General features: G+C 39.6%; 1 long non-coding RNA gene across 3 annotated transcripts in view; it reads right to left on the reverse strand.

Moving 5' to 3' along the window:
• The window catches only part of LOC118595414, a 33,381-nt gene that overhangs the window by 17,014 nt on the left and 3,158 nt on the right, over positions 1-13,209 (reverse strand). For 2 of the 3 annotated variants that reach the window (XR_004946523.1, XR_004946524.1), the window contains exon 1: positions 11,964-12,405. This is a non-coding gene — a long non-coding RNA (uncharacterized LOC118595414). Of the gene's footprint in view, positions 1-11,963; positions 12,406-13,209 lie in introns of those variants that run through there. The other variant, XR_004946525.1, reaches the window with a different exon arrangement.

The raw sequence follows: 13,209 nt of genomic DNA on the forward strand, positions 1-13,209 counted from the left end.
CCTAAATCCCCAAGGCGCACACTTATCAGAACCACAGAAGATTTTTCTACCAGGCAACACAGCCACTATACTCTCCTAAGAACCAGAAAAGAAACAGAAACTAAGGAACAAAACACCCACCTAACAAAGACCAGATATCAGCACCTAGAATTACAATCCTCTCAATCCCAGATGCCTGGGCACCAGCATAAAAACATAATCAATAATAGCCAGGACAATGTGTCTCCACTAGAGTCTAGCAACCCTGCCACAGAAGGCCCTGAATATTTCAATGTATCTCAAGCAAAGAAAAAGACCTTAAAACAGCCTTTATGAATAGGATAGAGGTCTTTAAATAGGAAATAAATAAATCCCTTGGAGAAATCTATGAAAATACAAAGAGTAGAAGGAAATGAATAAAAGAGTTAAAGACCTGAAAGTGGAAACAGAATAAATAAAACCCAAACTGAGGTAAATCTGGAAATGAAGTATTTAGGAACTCAAACAGGAACCACAAGGACAAGCTTCACCAACAGAATACAAGAGATGGAAGAGATAATCTCAGACACTGAAGACAAAATAGAAGAAATGAATACATAAGTCAAAGAAAAATTTAAATCTAAAATACTCCTGGCACAAAACATCTAGAAAACCTGGGACACCATTAAAAAACCAAACATAAGAATAACAGGAATAGAGGAAGGAGAAGAAACACAGGTCAGACATGCACACACACAAAAAAAAAATTTTCAACAAAATCATAGAAGAAAATTTCCTTACCTAAAGGAGATGTCTATCAAGATATAAGAATCTTAGAGAATACTAAATAGACTGATCCAGAAAAGGAAGTCCCTTCCACACATAATGATCAAAACAATAAATGCACAGAACAAAAAAAAAATATATTAAAAGCTTTGAGGGGAAAAGACCAAGTAACATATAAAGGTGGACCTATGAGAATTACACCAGACTTCTCAATGGAGACTCTAAAAGCCAGAAGGACCTGGATAGATGTAATGCAGATGCTAAGAGACCAGCTCAGACTACTATACTCACAAACACATCTCAACATCAAGGATAGACATCACCAAAGTGTGAAGGGTTGGGAAGAGATATTCCAAGTAAATGGACCTAAGAAACAAGCTAGTGTAGCTGTTTTAATATCTCACCAAATAGACATCAAACCAAAACTAATCAGAAGAAATAGGGAAGGACTCAACATACTCGAAGGAAAAATTAACCAAGGGGACATTGCAATTCTAAATACCTGTGCCCCAAACACAAGGGCACCCACATTTACAAAAGAAACATACTATAACTTAAATGACATGTTAACCCTCACACACTGATAGTGGAACACTTTTAATACCCTGCTCTCACCAATAGACAGGCCATCCAGACAAAAACTAAACAGGGAAATGCTGGAGCTAACTGACGTCATCAACCAAATGGACCTAACAGATATTTACAGAACATTTCATCCAGACACAAAAGAATATACCTTCTTCTCAGCACATCATAGAACTTTCTCCAAAAATGGCCACATACTCAGAAACAAAGCAAGTCTCAACAGATACAAGAAAAATCAAAATAACACCTGCATCCTGTCAGACCACCACAGATTAAAGTGGGACATCAACAACAACAGAAAGCTTACAAGCTATGGAACCTGAACAACTAACTCTCTACTGAATGAAAAATGGGTCAAAACAAAAATTAAAGACTTTCTAGAATTGAATGAAAATTAATATACAACATACCCAAACTTATGGGACACAGTGAAGGCTGTTCTAAGAAGCAAGTTCACAGCACTAAGTGTCTACTTTAAATAACTGGAGAAATCTCATACTAGCAACTTAACTTCACATCTAAAAGTTCTACAACAAACATAAGAAATCACACACAAAAGGAACAGACCACAAGAAATAATCAAACTCAGGCTGAAATCAATAAAATAGAAATAAACAAAAAATACAAAGGATCAATGAAACACTGAGTTGGTTCTTGAAGAAAATAAGATTGACAAACCCTATCTATGTTAACTAAAAGGTAAAGAGAGAATAACCAAATTAAAAATGAAAAGTGGGTTGTAACAACAGACACAGGAAATCCAGAGACTCATAAGGACTTCAAAGCCTGCATTCCCTAAAAGAAAGGGACAATTTTCTATACACACACCACAGTGAAATCTAGATCAGATAAGCAAACAGAACTATAGTCCCCAGTGAAACAGAAGCAGTCATTAAAAGTCTCACAAGCAAAAAAAGTCCAAGGCCAGATGGTTTTAGTACAGACTTTCAAAGAAGAGTTAATGCCAATACTTCTCAAATTATTCCACAAAATAGAAACAGAAGGAACATTGCTCAATTCATTTTATGAGGCCACAGTTCCCCACATAACCAAACCACATAAAGACTCAGAAAAGAAAGAGAATTACAAACCAATTTCCCTTATACTCAATAAAATACTTGCAAACTAAATCCAAGAACACATCAAAAAGATCATCCACCATGGTCAATTAGGCTTCATCTCAGAGATGCAGCATTGTTCAATATAAGAAAATCTGTCAATGTAATCTACCATATAAACAAACTGAAAGAAAAAAAACACAGGATAATCTCATTAGATGCTGAAAAGGCCTATGACAAAAGTCAACACTTCTTCACGATAAAAGTCCTGGAGATAGGAAAGACACAGGGATCGCCCAATGACAGAGAAATGGATGAGATCTACATGAACAACCTGGACGACAGAGGGAGTAATGAAGGGCAAGGTTTGAGGGAAAGAGAGCTTAGGGGAGCAGGAGATCCCAGCTGGACCAAGAATAGAAAGGGAGAACAAGGAATAACAGACCATGATAAATGATGACCACATGAAAACAGGAATAGGCAGAGTGCTGGAGAGGTCCCCAGAAATCCACAATGATACATCCTCTGTAGACTGCTGGCAATGGTCGAGAGAAAGCCTGATCTGACCTGGTCTGGTGATCAGATGACCAAACACCCTAACGGTCATGCTGGAACTCTCATCCAATAACTGATGGAAGTGGATGCAGAGATCCTCAGCCAGGCCCCAGGTGGAGCTCCAGGAGTCCAATTGTCGAGAAAGAAGAGGGACTGTAAGAGTGTGAATTGTTGAGACCAAGATTGGAGAGGCACAGGGACAAATAGCCAAAAGAATGGAAGCACATGAATTATGAACCAAAGGCAGTGGAGCCCCCAGCTAGATCAGGCCCTCTGAAAAGTGAGACAATTAAACAACTTGAACTGTTTGGGAGGTATCCATTCTGTGGGACCGGGATCTGTCCTTAGTGAATGAGCTGGCTGTTTGGAACCTTGGGCTTACACAGGGACACTTTGCTCAGCCTGAAAAGAGGGGACTGGACCTGCCTGTACTGAATCCACCAGGTTTAAATGAATCCTCAGGGAAGTCTTGGCCCTGGAGGAGACGGGAATGGAGGGGTTGGAGGGAAGGTAGGGGCAGGGGAGGGAGGGGGGAGGACAGGGGAACCCATGGCTAATGTGTAAAATTAAAACACAAATATAATAAAAAGATTTTTAAAAAGTCCTGGAGAGATTAAATATATAATCTCTCTAGGGCAATAGTTCTCAACCTTCCTAATACTGCAACCCTTTAATACACTTCCTCATGTTGTGGTGACCCACAACCATAAAATAATTTCTTTGCTATTTCATAACTGTTGTAGTTTTGCTACTGTTAAGAATCGTAATGTAAATATCTGATATGCAGGATATTTGATATGAGACCCCTCAAGGGTTTGTGACCCACAGGTTGAGAACCACTGTTCAAAGGACATCCATGAACATACTAAAGGCAGTTTACAGCAAGCCCATATCCAATATCAACTTAAATGGAAACTCAAAGAAATTCCAATAAAATCCAGAACAAGACAATGTTGTCCACTCTCTTCAAATCTACTCAGTATAGTACTTGAAGTTCTAGCTAGAGTGATAAGACAACTGAATGAGATCAAAGAGATAAAAATTGGAAAAAAAAATGACTTCTTTCAAAGAAGTATGTTTATTTGCAGATGATATGATAGTATACATAATTTACCCTAAAATTCCACTGGGAACTCCTACAGCTGATCAACACTTTCAACAAAGTAGTTGGATACAAAATTAACTCACAAAATTCAGTAGCCCTCCTATATACAAATGACAAAGGGTCTAAGAAAGAAATTGGGGAAATGGTATCTTTCACAGTAGCCTCAAGTAATATAAAATATATCTTGGGGCAACTCTAACCCAGCAAGTGAAAATCTTGTATGATTAAAAACATCAAGTCTTTGAGAAGAAATCAGAAGATGGAAATATCGTCCATGCTCATAAAATGGTAGGATTAGCATAGTAAAAATGGTCACCCTACCAAAAGCAATCTACAGACTCAATTCAATCTCCATCAAAATTTCAACACAATTATTCCCTGGTCTTACAAAAACCCAGTACAGCTAAAAAACAATCCTGAATAATAAAGGAACTGCTATAGAACCATCCTTGAATTCAAGTTGAACTAAAAAGTAATAATTAAAAAAAAAAAAAAACATGGTATTGGCACAAAAATAGACATGTTGACCTGTAATTGTTTATTGGTTTGTTTTTTACTCTCTAGGGGCCCACCACCCAGCTCCCAAATAAACACACAGAAACTTGTTCTTACTTATAAACACCTGGCCTTAGCTTGTCTTATTTCTATCCAGCTTTTCTTAACTTAAATTATCCCATCTACCTTCTGCCTCTGGGCTTTTTCCTTTCTCTATTCTATACACCTCCCTTCCCTTCTTTCTCCGTGTCTGGTTGTGTGGCTGGCAGCTGGCCTCTGGCATCCTCCTCTCCTTCTCCCTTTCATGTTCCTCCCTCTTCATGTTTTTCTCCTATTTATTTTCTCTGCCTGGCAGCCCCGCCTATCCCTCTCCTAACTTGCTATTGGCTGCTCAGCTCTTTATTAGACCATCAGGTACTTTAGACAGGCAAAGTAACACAGCTTTACAGGGTTAAACAAATGCAACATAAAAGAATGCAACACATTCTCGCATCATTAAATACTCCACAACATAAACGAATGTAACACATCTTAAACTAATATTCTACAGCATTTCCCCTTTTTGTATAAATAAAAATGAAAGGTTTTAACTTTAACATAATAAAACTACATACAACAAAAATAGTTATTAAATAAGAATTACATTTACAATATTCAGTCCATTTGTATTTGGCAAGTTCAGGAAAATATTCCATTATATATCTTATCTTAATGATTCCAAAGGTTTATATGTAATCTACTTTCTATCATAACTAAGGAAAACTATAACTCTTAACTATTTAGTCTAACTCCATCGAAGACCCCAGAGGATATAATATTACAACAGGGAGATCTGGCTGCCTGGACAGCTACCCAAAGTTCCTGCAACATTGGGCATCCATCTTCAGCCTACAGGCCTAGAATATCTGGCAGACTTTTTAGTAAAGCAGGAAATTTGAAGGACTGCCCCCTCTTGTATTGGTAAAGTTCATCAGTCACTTTGCTCTGTGTCCTGCAGAATGTCTGGCAGACTCTTCTGTGAAGCAGGAATCTGGAAGGACTGGCCTGCTTTGACAAAATTCCACAGTCTTTCTCCCATGCTCACTTCTGCAGTCTGCACAGCACAGTCTGCAGTCAAGGCCCAAATAGCTAGCTTTTGCCACAGTGAAAGCAAACTCCATATGGAGTTTCTTCAATGCTCATCATCTTCTCTGAAGTAAATTGTTGCTGCCAGAAGCAGATGTGTCTCATTGTCTTGAAAAACCTTAGGTTATTAAACATCTTGAAAGCCATATTCTGAAGGTCTTTGAAGTGTTTGAAAATAATGTCTAAACTACACCTGTTTAGCCTTAAAAACATACTTTGTGGGACTAGAAGTTTGATTATTATAGATTAACTACTAACAACATTTCATAATTATATATTGCATTTTAAAATCAACTGCATAAGCACAATACCCCAAACAAGAGTAGAAACATATGTATAGTATAACAAAAATAACTTTAAATTTGTAATAATATACCAAAATACATGCCAATGCCAAATATCTGAGATTAATAGGTATCTTTTTATCCTATATTCCCATATTTCCCTAAATGATAACAAATATCCATAATCCACCAAATAACCAGCAACCACTCACCCCACCTCTTAGGGATGTGGGCATCATCTTCTCGAGACTGATTCCTGAGGTTGGTGGGCAAAGGCATTTTAGGGGTCCCTGAGAAAATTGAGATAATGGCCAAGTCCTGTGAAGACCAGCTATAAACTTTGTTGATATATATCACCTATTAAGATTCAGGAAGTCTCCCTGATCAAATTTCATCCATATTAACCCTGAAGGAACCCACAGCAAAACCTCTTCTCCAAAGTAATGCAATTTTAGTTCCATTTTAAAGTTAAGGCATTCTTAAAATATCCAGGCTGGTTTATTTCAGCAGTCCCTCTTTCAATCCCATGTCTCTCAGCAGCTGTCATTTGCTTACCAGCAATCAAAATATTCAAAATCAACACAATACTATATAGGATCCAGACTCCCTGTATATTTTCTATTGTTATGCAGCTTTTTTCTTTTATATTACTTTTACTCTCTCTTTAAAGACTTTATTATTAGTTTACTATCTATTTCTTTCTATGATTATCTATAACCTTTTTTTTCTTTCTTTCTTAAGCCTCAAGCATTTTTAAACACACTGGAACCTGTTTAGAGGTTTTTTTCCATATGGACCTCTTTACTGTGTATCTTTAGTCTTTTTTGACTGTGTGATCCTTTAAATTGTTGAGCAGCACAGCTAGGAGGCTAGGACCTCTGCTGTGGCTTTGGCAGCTGGCTCTTCCCACTCTTCAGGTCTGCAAAAGCCAAGCCTAAAGCTTGCAGGCCAGTCAGAGGTGTGATTGACCAGAAACTGCCTTCAGCCCCCCAGCTCTGTAATGCTAGTACCCTGCACTGTGGGAGGCAAATTTTACTTAGTTTTTTGTTTCTACTCAGCATGAAAAAGGCTTTTTAAGTGCTCTGCTATACAGCAGAATTTCTTAAAGGAGCTGTACCTTTTTTTTAAGCTGTCTCAGGCCCTATATGGGAATCTGAACCAACATTGGAGCACCAAAATGTAGTTGTCTTCCACTCTTTGGGGTCCCAACACCCAGCTCCCAAATACATACATGAAGACTTGTTCTTACTAATGAATTCCTGGCCTTAGCTTGGCTTATTTCTACCCAGATTTTCTTAACTTAAATTATCCCATCTACCTTTTGCCTCTAGGCCTTTACCTTTCTTTATTCTATATACCTCTTCTTTCCTTCTTACTCTGTATCTGGCTATGTGGCTGGTGGCTGGCCTCTGGTATCCTCCGCTTTTTCTCCTTTTTCTTGCTCCTCCTTCTTCTCTTTCTTCTCCTTCGATTTATTCTCTCTGCCTAGTAGCCCCTGCCTAGTTATTGGCCATTCAGCTCTTTATTAGACCAATCAGGTGTTTTAGGAAGGCAAACACAGCTTCACAGAGTTAAACAAATGTAACATAAAAGAATGCAACATATCTTTGCATCTTTAAACAAATATTCCACAGCATAAACAATGTAACTATAAACAAACTAATGTGTCACAAAACTGACCAATGGAATCCAATTGAACACTCAGACATTGTAGACTGATGTTTCTTGGTCCCGCTTGGTCCCACCTGGTCCCACCTGAGTAGCAGCCATTTTTATAAAATAATCATGCAGAGGCTTAATATTAATTATAAACTGTTTATAATTAATAAATAGTTTATAAATATAAATATAAACTATGGCTCAGGCTTATTGCTATCTGGTTATTACATCTTAAATGAACCCATTTCTATTCATCTACGCATCCCCATGTGTCTCCTGGCTTTACCTGTGTTCTATTACATCTTGCTCCCCTGGCAGCTCGCAGCGTCTCCCCGACTCTGCCTTTCTTCTCCCTGTGTCTCTCTTGGATTTTCCTTCTGGCTGTATCCTGTGTTGCCATAGGTCAAAACAGCTTCTTTATTAACCAATAGTAGCAACACATATTCAAAGCATACAGAAAGACCATCCCACAGCAAGACATAAATCCACACACCTATGGACACCTGATTTTTGACAAGGAAGCTAGAAGTACACACTAGAAAAAAAGACAGCATCTTCAACAAATGGTGCTGGTCAAACTGGATGGCTGCATGTAGAAGAATCCAAATTGATCCATACTTATCACCCTGCACAAAATTCAATTCCAAATGGATCAAAGACTGCTGTAAGTATCTGTATGCTGTGAATGTGTTCCTCTGATTGGTTAATAAATAAAGTGCTGATTGGTCAGTAGCCAGGCAGGAAGTATAAGCAGGACAAAGAGAGAGGAGAATTCTGGGAATGGGGAGGCTGAGTCAGGAGATGTTGCCAGCTGCCACCACCATGAGAAGTAGGATATAAAGTACCAGTAAGCCACAAGCCACATGGCAACTTATAGATTAATAGAAATGGGTTAATTTAAGATGTAAGAACTAGATAGCAAGAAACCTGCCATAGTCATGCAGTTTATAAGTAATATAAGCCTCTGTGTGTTTCCTTGGGGGACGCTAGTGGGAGAGATTTGTCCCGACTGCTAGCAGGCTGGGACACAGGAAAACTTCAGCTACAAAAAACCTCAACATAAAACCAGATACACTGAACCTGATGAAAGAAAAGTAGGCAATACCCTTGAACTCATCAGCGCAGGAGAAAACTTTCTGAACAAATCACCATTAGCATAAGCACTAAAACCAAAATTAATAAGTGGGACCTCATGAAACTGAGATGCTTCTGCATGGAAAAGAACTCTGTCATTTGGACAAAGTGACAGGCTACAGAATGGGAAAAGATTTTTACCAACTCCACATCTGATAGATAACTAATATCCAAAATATATAAAGAACTCAACAAAGTCCGTATCAAGAAATCAAATAGCCCAGTTAAAATCTGGGATATAGATCTAAATAGAGAATTCTCAACAGAGGAAACTCAAATGGCCAAGAAACACAGAAAAGTTCAGCATCCTTAGCCAACAGGGAAATGCAAACCCAAACTACTTTGAGATTTCATCTTACACCTGCCAGAATGGCTAAGATCAACAACACAAGTGACAGCTCATGCTGTTGAGGATGTGGAATAAGTGGAACACTCCTCTATTGTTGGTGCGAGTGCAAACTTGGACAGCCACTAGGGAAATCAGTGGTGGTAGTTCCTCAGGAAGATGAGAACTGATATACCTCAAGATACAGCTATTTCACTCTTGGGCACATACCCAAAGGATGCTTCACCCAAGTGTCATTGCTCAACCATTTCTTTGATGCTCTATTCATAGTAATCAGACATTGGAAACAACAGAAGATTGGGTAAAGAAAATGTGGTACATTTATACCAATGGAGTATTTATAACAATGGATTATTACTGTGCCATTTAAAAAATGCCATTGTGAAATTTGCAGGCAAATAAATGGAACTAGAAAAAAAGCATCCTGAGTGAGGTATCCCAAACCCAGAAATACAAATATGGTATGTATGCAGATATTAGCTGTTAAGTCAATGATAACCAAGCTATAGTTCATAGTACCACAGAGGATAGGTATAGAGTACAGGACTAAAGGGAACAGTTAGGGGAGGAAAATGGAAAAGATAATATGGATGGGGGCAGAGGTAGAATGTGAGGATCAAGTGGTGTGGGGGAGATGAAACTGTGGGAGGGAATATGGGGAGATACAACTAAAATTAAGGGGCATTTGAGGAGTAGTATGGAAAACTAATACAATAGAAATTTCCTAAAATATACATATATGAAGACCATCTAAATGAGATCACCAAACAATGGAGGAAGACAGTCCCAACTGGCCATCTATTGTCACCAAACAAAACTTCCAGTACCAGAACTAGGTTACAACTAATTGAGTTGTTGGCCAAAGAGGCTCCACTGAAATTCCCGAAACAACATATACTGTTGCCAAGACTATAGGTTGTTCTCCACAAACAAACAGCAAGGTCCGATTGCTGAAGACACCTACACAGCTCATTGAGCATGGAAATGTCCAGCTGGTGCCTGCACAGAGTCTCCACTCCAATGCTCTAGCATCTTTGGTATAGGAAGGTACTCAATGCTACCACAAGACAAACACACACACCAAGCCAGCCACAAACTCTTTATCTACAATGGTGCACTGTCTGCAAGACAACTAGTGCAATGGTGGTACAAAGCTTGTGGGAAGAACCAACCAATAACTAGTTGATTTAGGCCCACTCCACAAGATGGAACCCACACCTAACACTGCTTGGGTGATCAAGAACCTGAGACTAGATAGCCCAAGGAACATGTGTAAAATCAAATATTATTGGCCTAAAAAAAGAAAAACAATGTAGTGATAAAATAACTCCTAATGATATTCTGCTATACTTATAGATCAGTGCCTTGTTTAGCCGTCATCAGTAAGGCTTCCTCCTGCAGCAGATGAGCAAATACAGAGACCCACAGCCAGACATTATTCGGGAGTGAGATACTTTGGAGTACTCAGCCCTCAATGGGATGTCTCCACTAAATCCCTCCCCTCGGAGCTCAGGGACCACTGCTGAGGAGGAGGCAGAAAGAGTATAAGAGTCAAAGGGGATGAGGGGCACCAAGGAAACCAGGCCTTCTGCGAAGACATGAGCAAAGCTCATGAACTCAGAGACAGAGCATGTAGAGCTTTCAGGAGTCTGCCCCAGGTCTTCAGCACATGTACTATGGCTTCCAGGTTTTTGTTTTTGTTTTTGTTTTTTTTTGGGGGGGTAGGGTGGGATTCCTTGAGTGTGTAAATAAGTGAGTCTCTGATTTTTGTGCCTTCTCTTGGACTCTTTCCTTCTGTTGCTAACTTCAATGTGGCAGTTTTTGTTTTATCTTATATTTTATTTTGTTGTATCTAAAAAATGAGTGAAATGAAGGAATGAATGAAAAGCTAGCCACTAGGGCAAAGGTTTAACAACTGAACTGTCACTTATACCTCCTGGGAGACAGAAAAATCACTGGGTAGGTATATCAACCACTCCAGGAGAAGCTTCATGTTCAGGGGTAGTTGAACAACATAGGATGGACTCCACAGTTATTTTGTGTGCTTTTATGTGGTTACAGTTTGGTGTTTTGTTTTGTTTTGTTTTGTTTTCTGTTTGAGTGGTTTTTTTATTGTTGTTGTTGTTGTTTTTAATTTGTTTTCTTGGTTGGGGGTTGTTGTTGTATTGGTTTTTTTTAAGATTTATTTATTTTGTATATAGTATTCTGCCTGCAGACTAGAAGGGCGCCAGTTCTCATCACAGATGGTTGGAAGCCACTATGTAGTTGCTGGGAAATGAACTCAGGACCTCTGTAAGAACAGCCAGTGCTCTTAACTGCTGAGCCATCTCTCCAGACCATGTATTGGGTTTTTGTTTATTGAGAACAAAACTTAAAGTTGGGAGGGAGGGAGGGGTGGAGGGAGGGAGGGAGGGAGAGAGGGAGGAGGGGAATCTGGAAGGACTTGGAGGAAGAGTATGATCAAAAAAATATTTAAATTTAAAAATTAAAAAGAATATACCTGTCACATTTCTACCATGGTTTTTTGCTGTTGTTGTTTGGTTTGGTTTTTCAAGACAGTGTTTCTCTGTATAGCCCTAGTTGTCCTGAATCTCAAGCTGCAGACCAGGCTGGTCTCAAACTCACAGAGATCTGCCTGCTTCTGCCACCCGAGTGCTGGGATTAAAGGTGTGTCTCACTACCACCTGGCTCTACCACATCTTTTTCTCTTCCACTTTCTTTTCCTTTCTTTCTAGAGCCTTCTACCCAGGTGTTCATTAATAGTCCATGAACTTAAGGTCTTTGAGGATATCTCCAAGGTTAGACCTGGGTTCCACTCATGTCTCCAGTATTATCAAGAATAAGGTGATCAGTTCTCTGTGGAATCATCTCACCTGGGTATGACCAGAGGAACCCCGATCAGCACATCTGTTTCCGAAGGGCAGTGAGCACTGGCAACATCTTCAGCCTTGAATGGAAGAAAGCCCTGCTGCTCTTAGCACTCATTGCACACAGACATTTCATTCGGAGAAGAGCCTACAACCAAAATCTGCATGAGCTAAGCACAAGTAATGTTTGTCTTTGTCACTTATTTATATGAGGTAGGGAGATCTGAGAGACACACCTAGCTAATTGTGCTTACCAGTAGTAGTCATCTCAAAGGAGGGAACCTCAATTGGGAAAATGCCTCCATAAGATCCACTGTAAGGGATTGTCTTAATTAGCGGTCAATGGAGGAGGCCAGGCCCAGCCCATTGTAGGAGGGACCATCCCTGGGCTAGTGAGCCTGAGTTCTATTAAGAAAGTAGGCTAAATAAGTCATGATGAGCAAGCCAATAAGCAGTATCCCCTCTATGCCCTGCATCAGCTCCTGCCTCCAGGTTCTTGCCCTGCTTGAGTGCCTTCCCTCACTGCTTTTGATGAACTGATATACAGAACTGTAAGTGCCTTTCCTCCCCAACTTGCTTTTGGTCATGATGTTTCATCTCAGCAATAGTAATCCTAACTAAAACAAGCTGCTAGGGGGCTCATTAATAGACATCTCTTTTCTCTATAATGGGGAGGGGAAAAGCCACTTCCTACAGTAATAAAATGATCCAGTAGGTGCCACCATGGGCTTTCATGCATCACTGGAAAGAAATCATTGCCATTCTGAGGCCAGAGGAGAATTCAGAGAACCCTAATCATCTGCTTATTTTCATCTGTATCCAATGCTCTCTGTCTTTGCTGGTGAGCAGACTGCAGAGCTTTTGCATGCTCCTGGGCTTGCTTTGTCCTAGATTATGCACTGCTGGAGGACAAGGGAGCTGTGATGTCACCACACATAAAGCAGATACATGTTGGGGCCTCCATGCACAGTTCCACAGCACATGATAAAGTGCTGAGCACAAGGATGAACCCAACGGAGGGAGTGAGCCTGCCCTTGTTGGCAAGATTGAATTCTGAAAGCATTTTCAGGAATTTAGTTTTTGAAAACTTACAGAAAAAAGCAAGGGTAGGTAGTAGCCCCCTCTACTTAATTCCTGCACATTTGGAAAGTTGGGTGTATTTAAACATCCCAGGCACTTGCGCTATCTAGCATGTGAAGTTTAGATGCAGACAAAAGCAGAATACACTGCACACCACAGACTCCGGGACAGC

This window comes from Onychomys torridus, chromosome 14, assembly GCF_903995425.1.
Source record: "Onychomys torridus chromosome 14, mOncTor1.1, whole genome shotgun sequence".
Classification (NCBI taxonomy): Eukaryota; Metazoa; Chordata; class Mammalia; order Rodentia; family Cricetidae; genus Onychomys; species Onychomys torridus.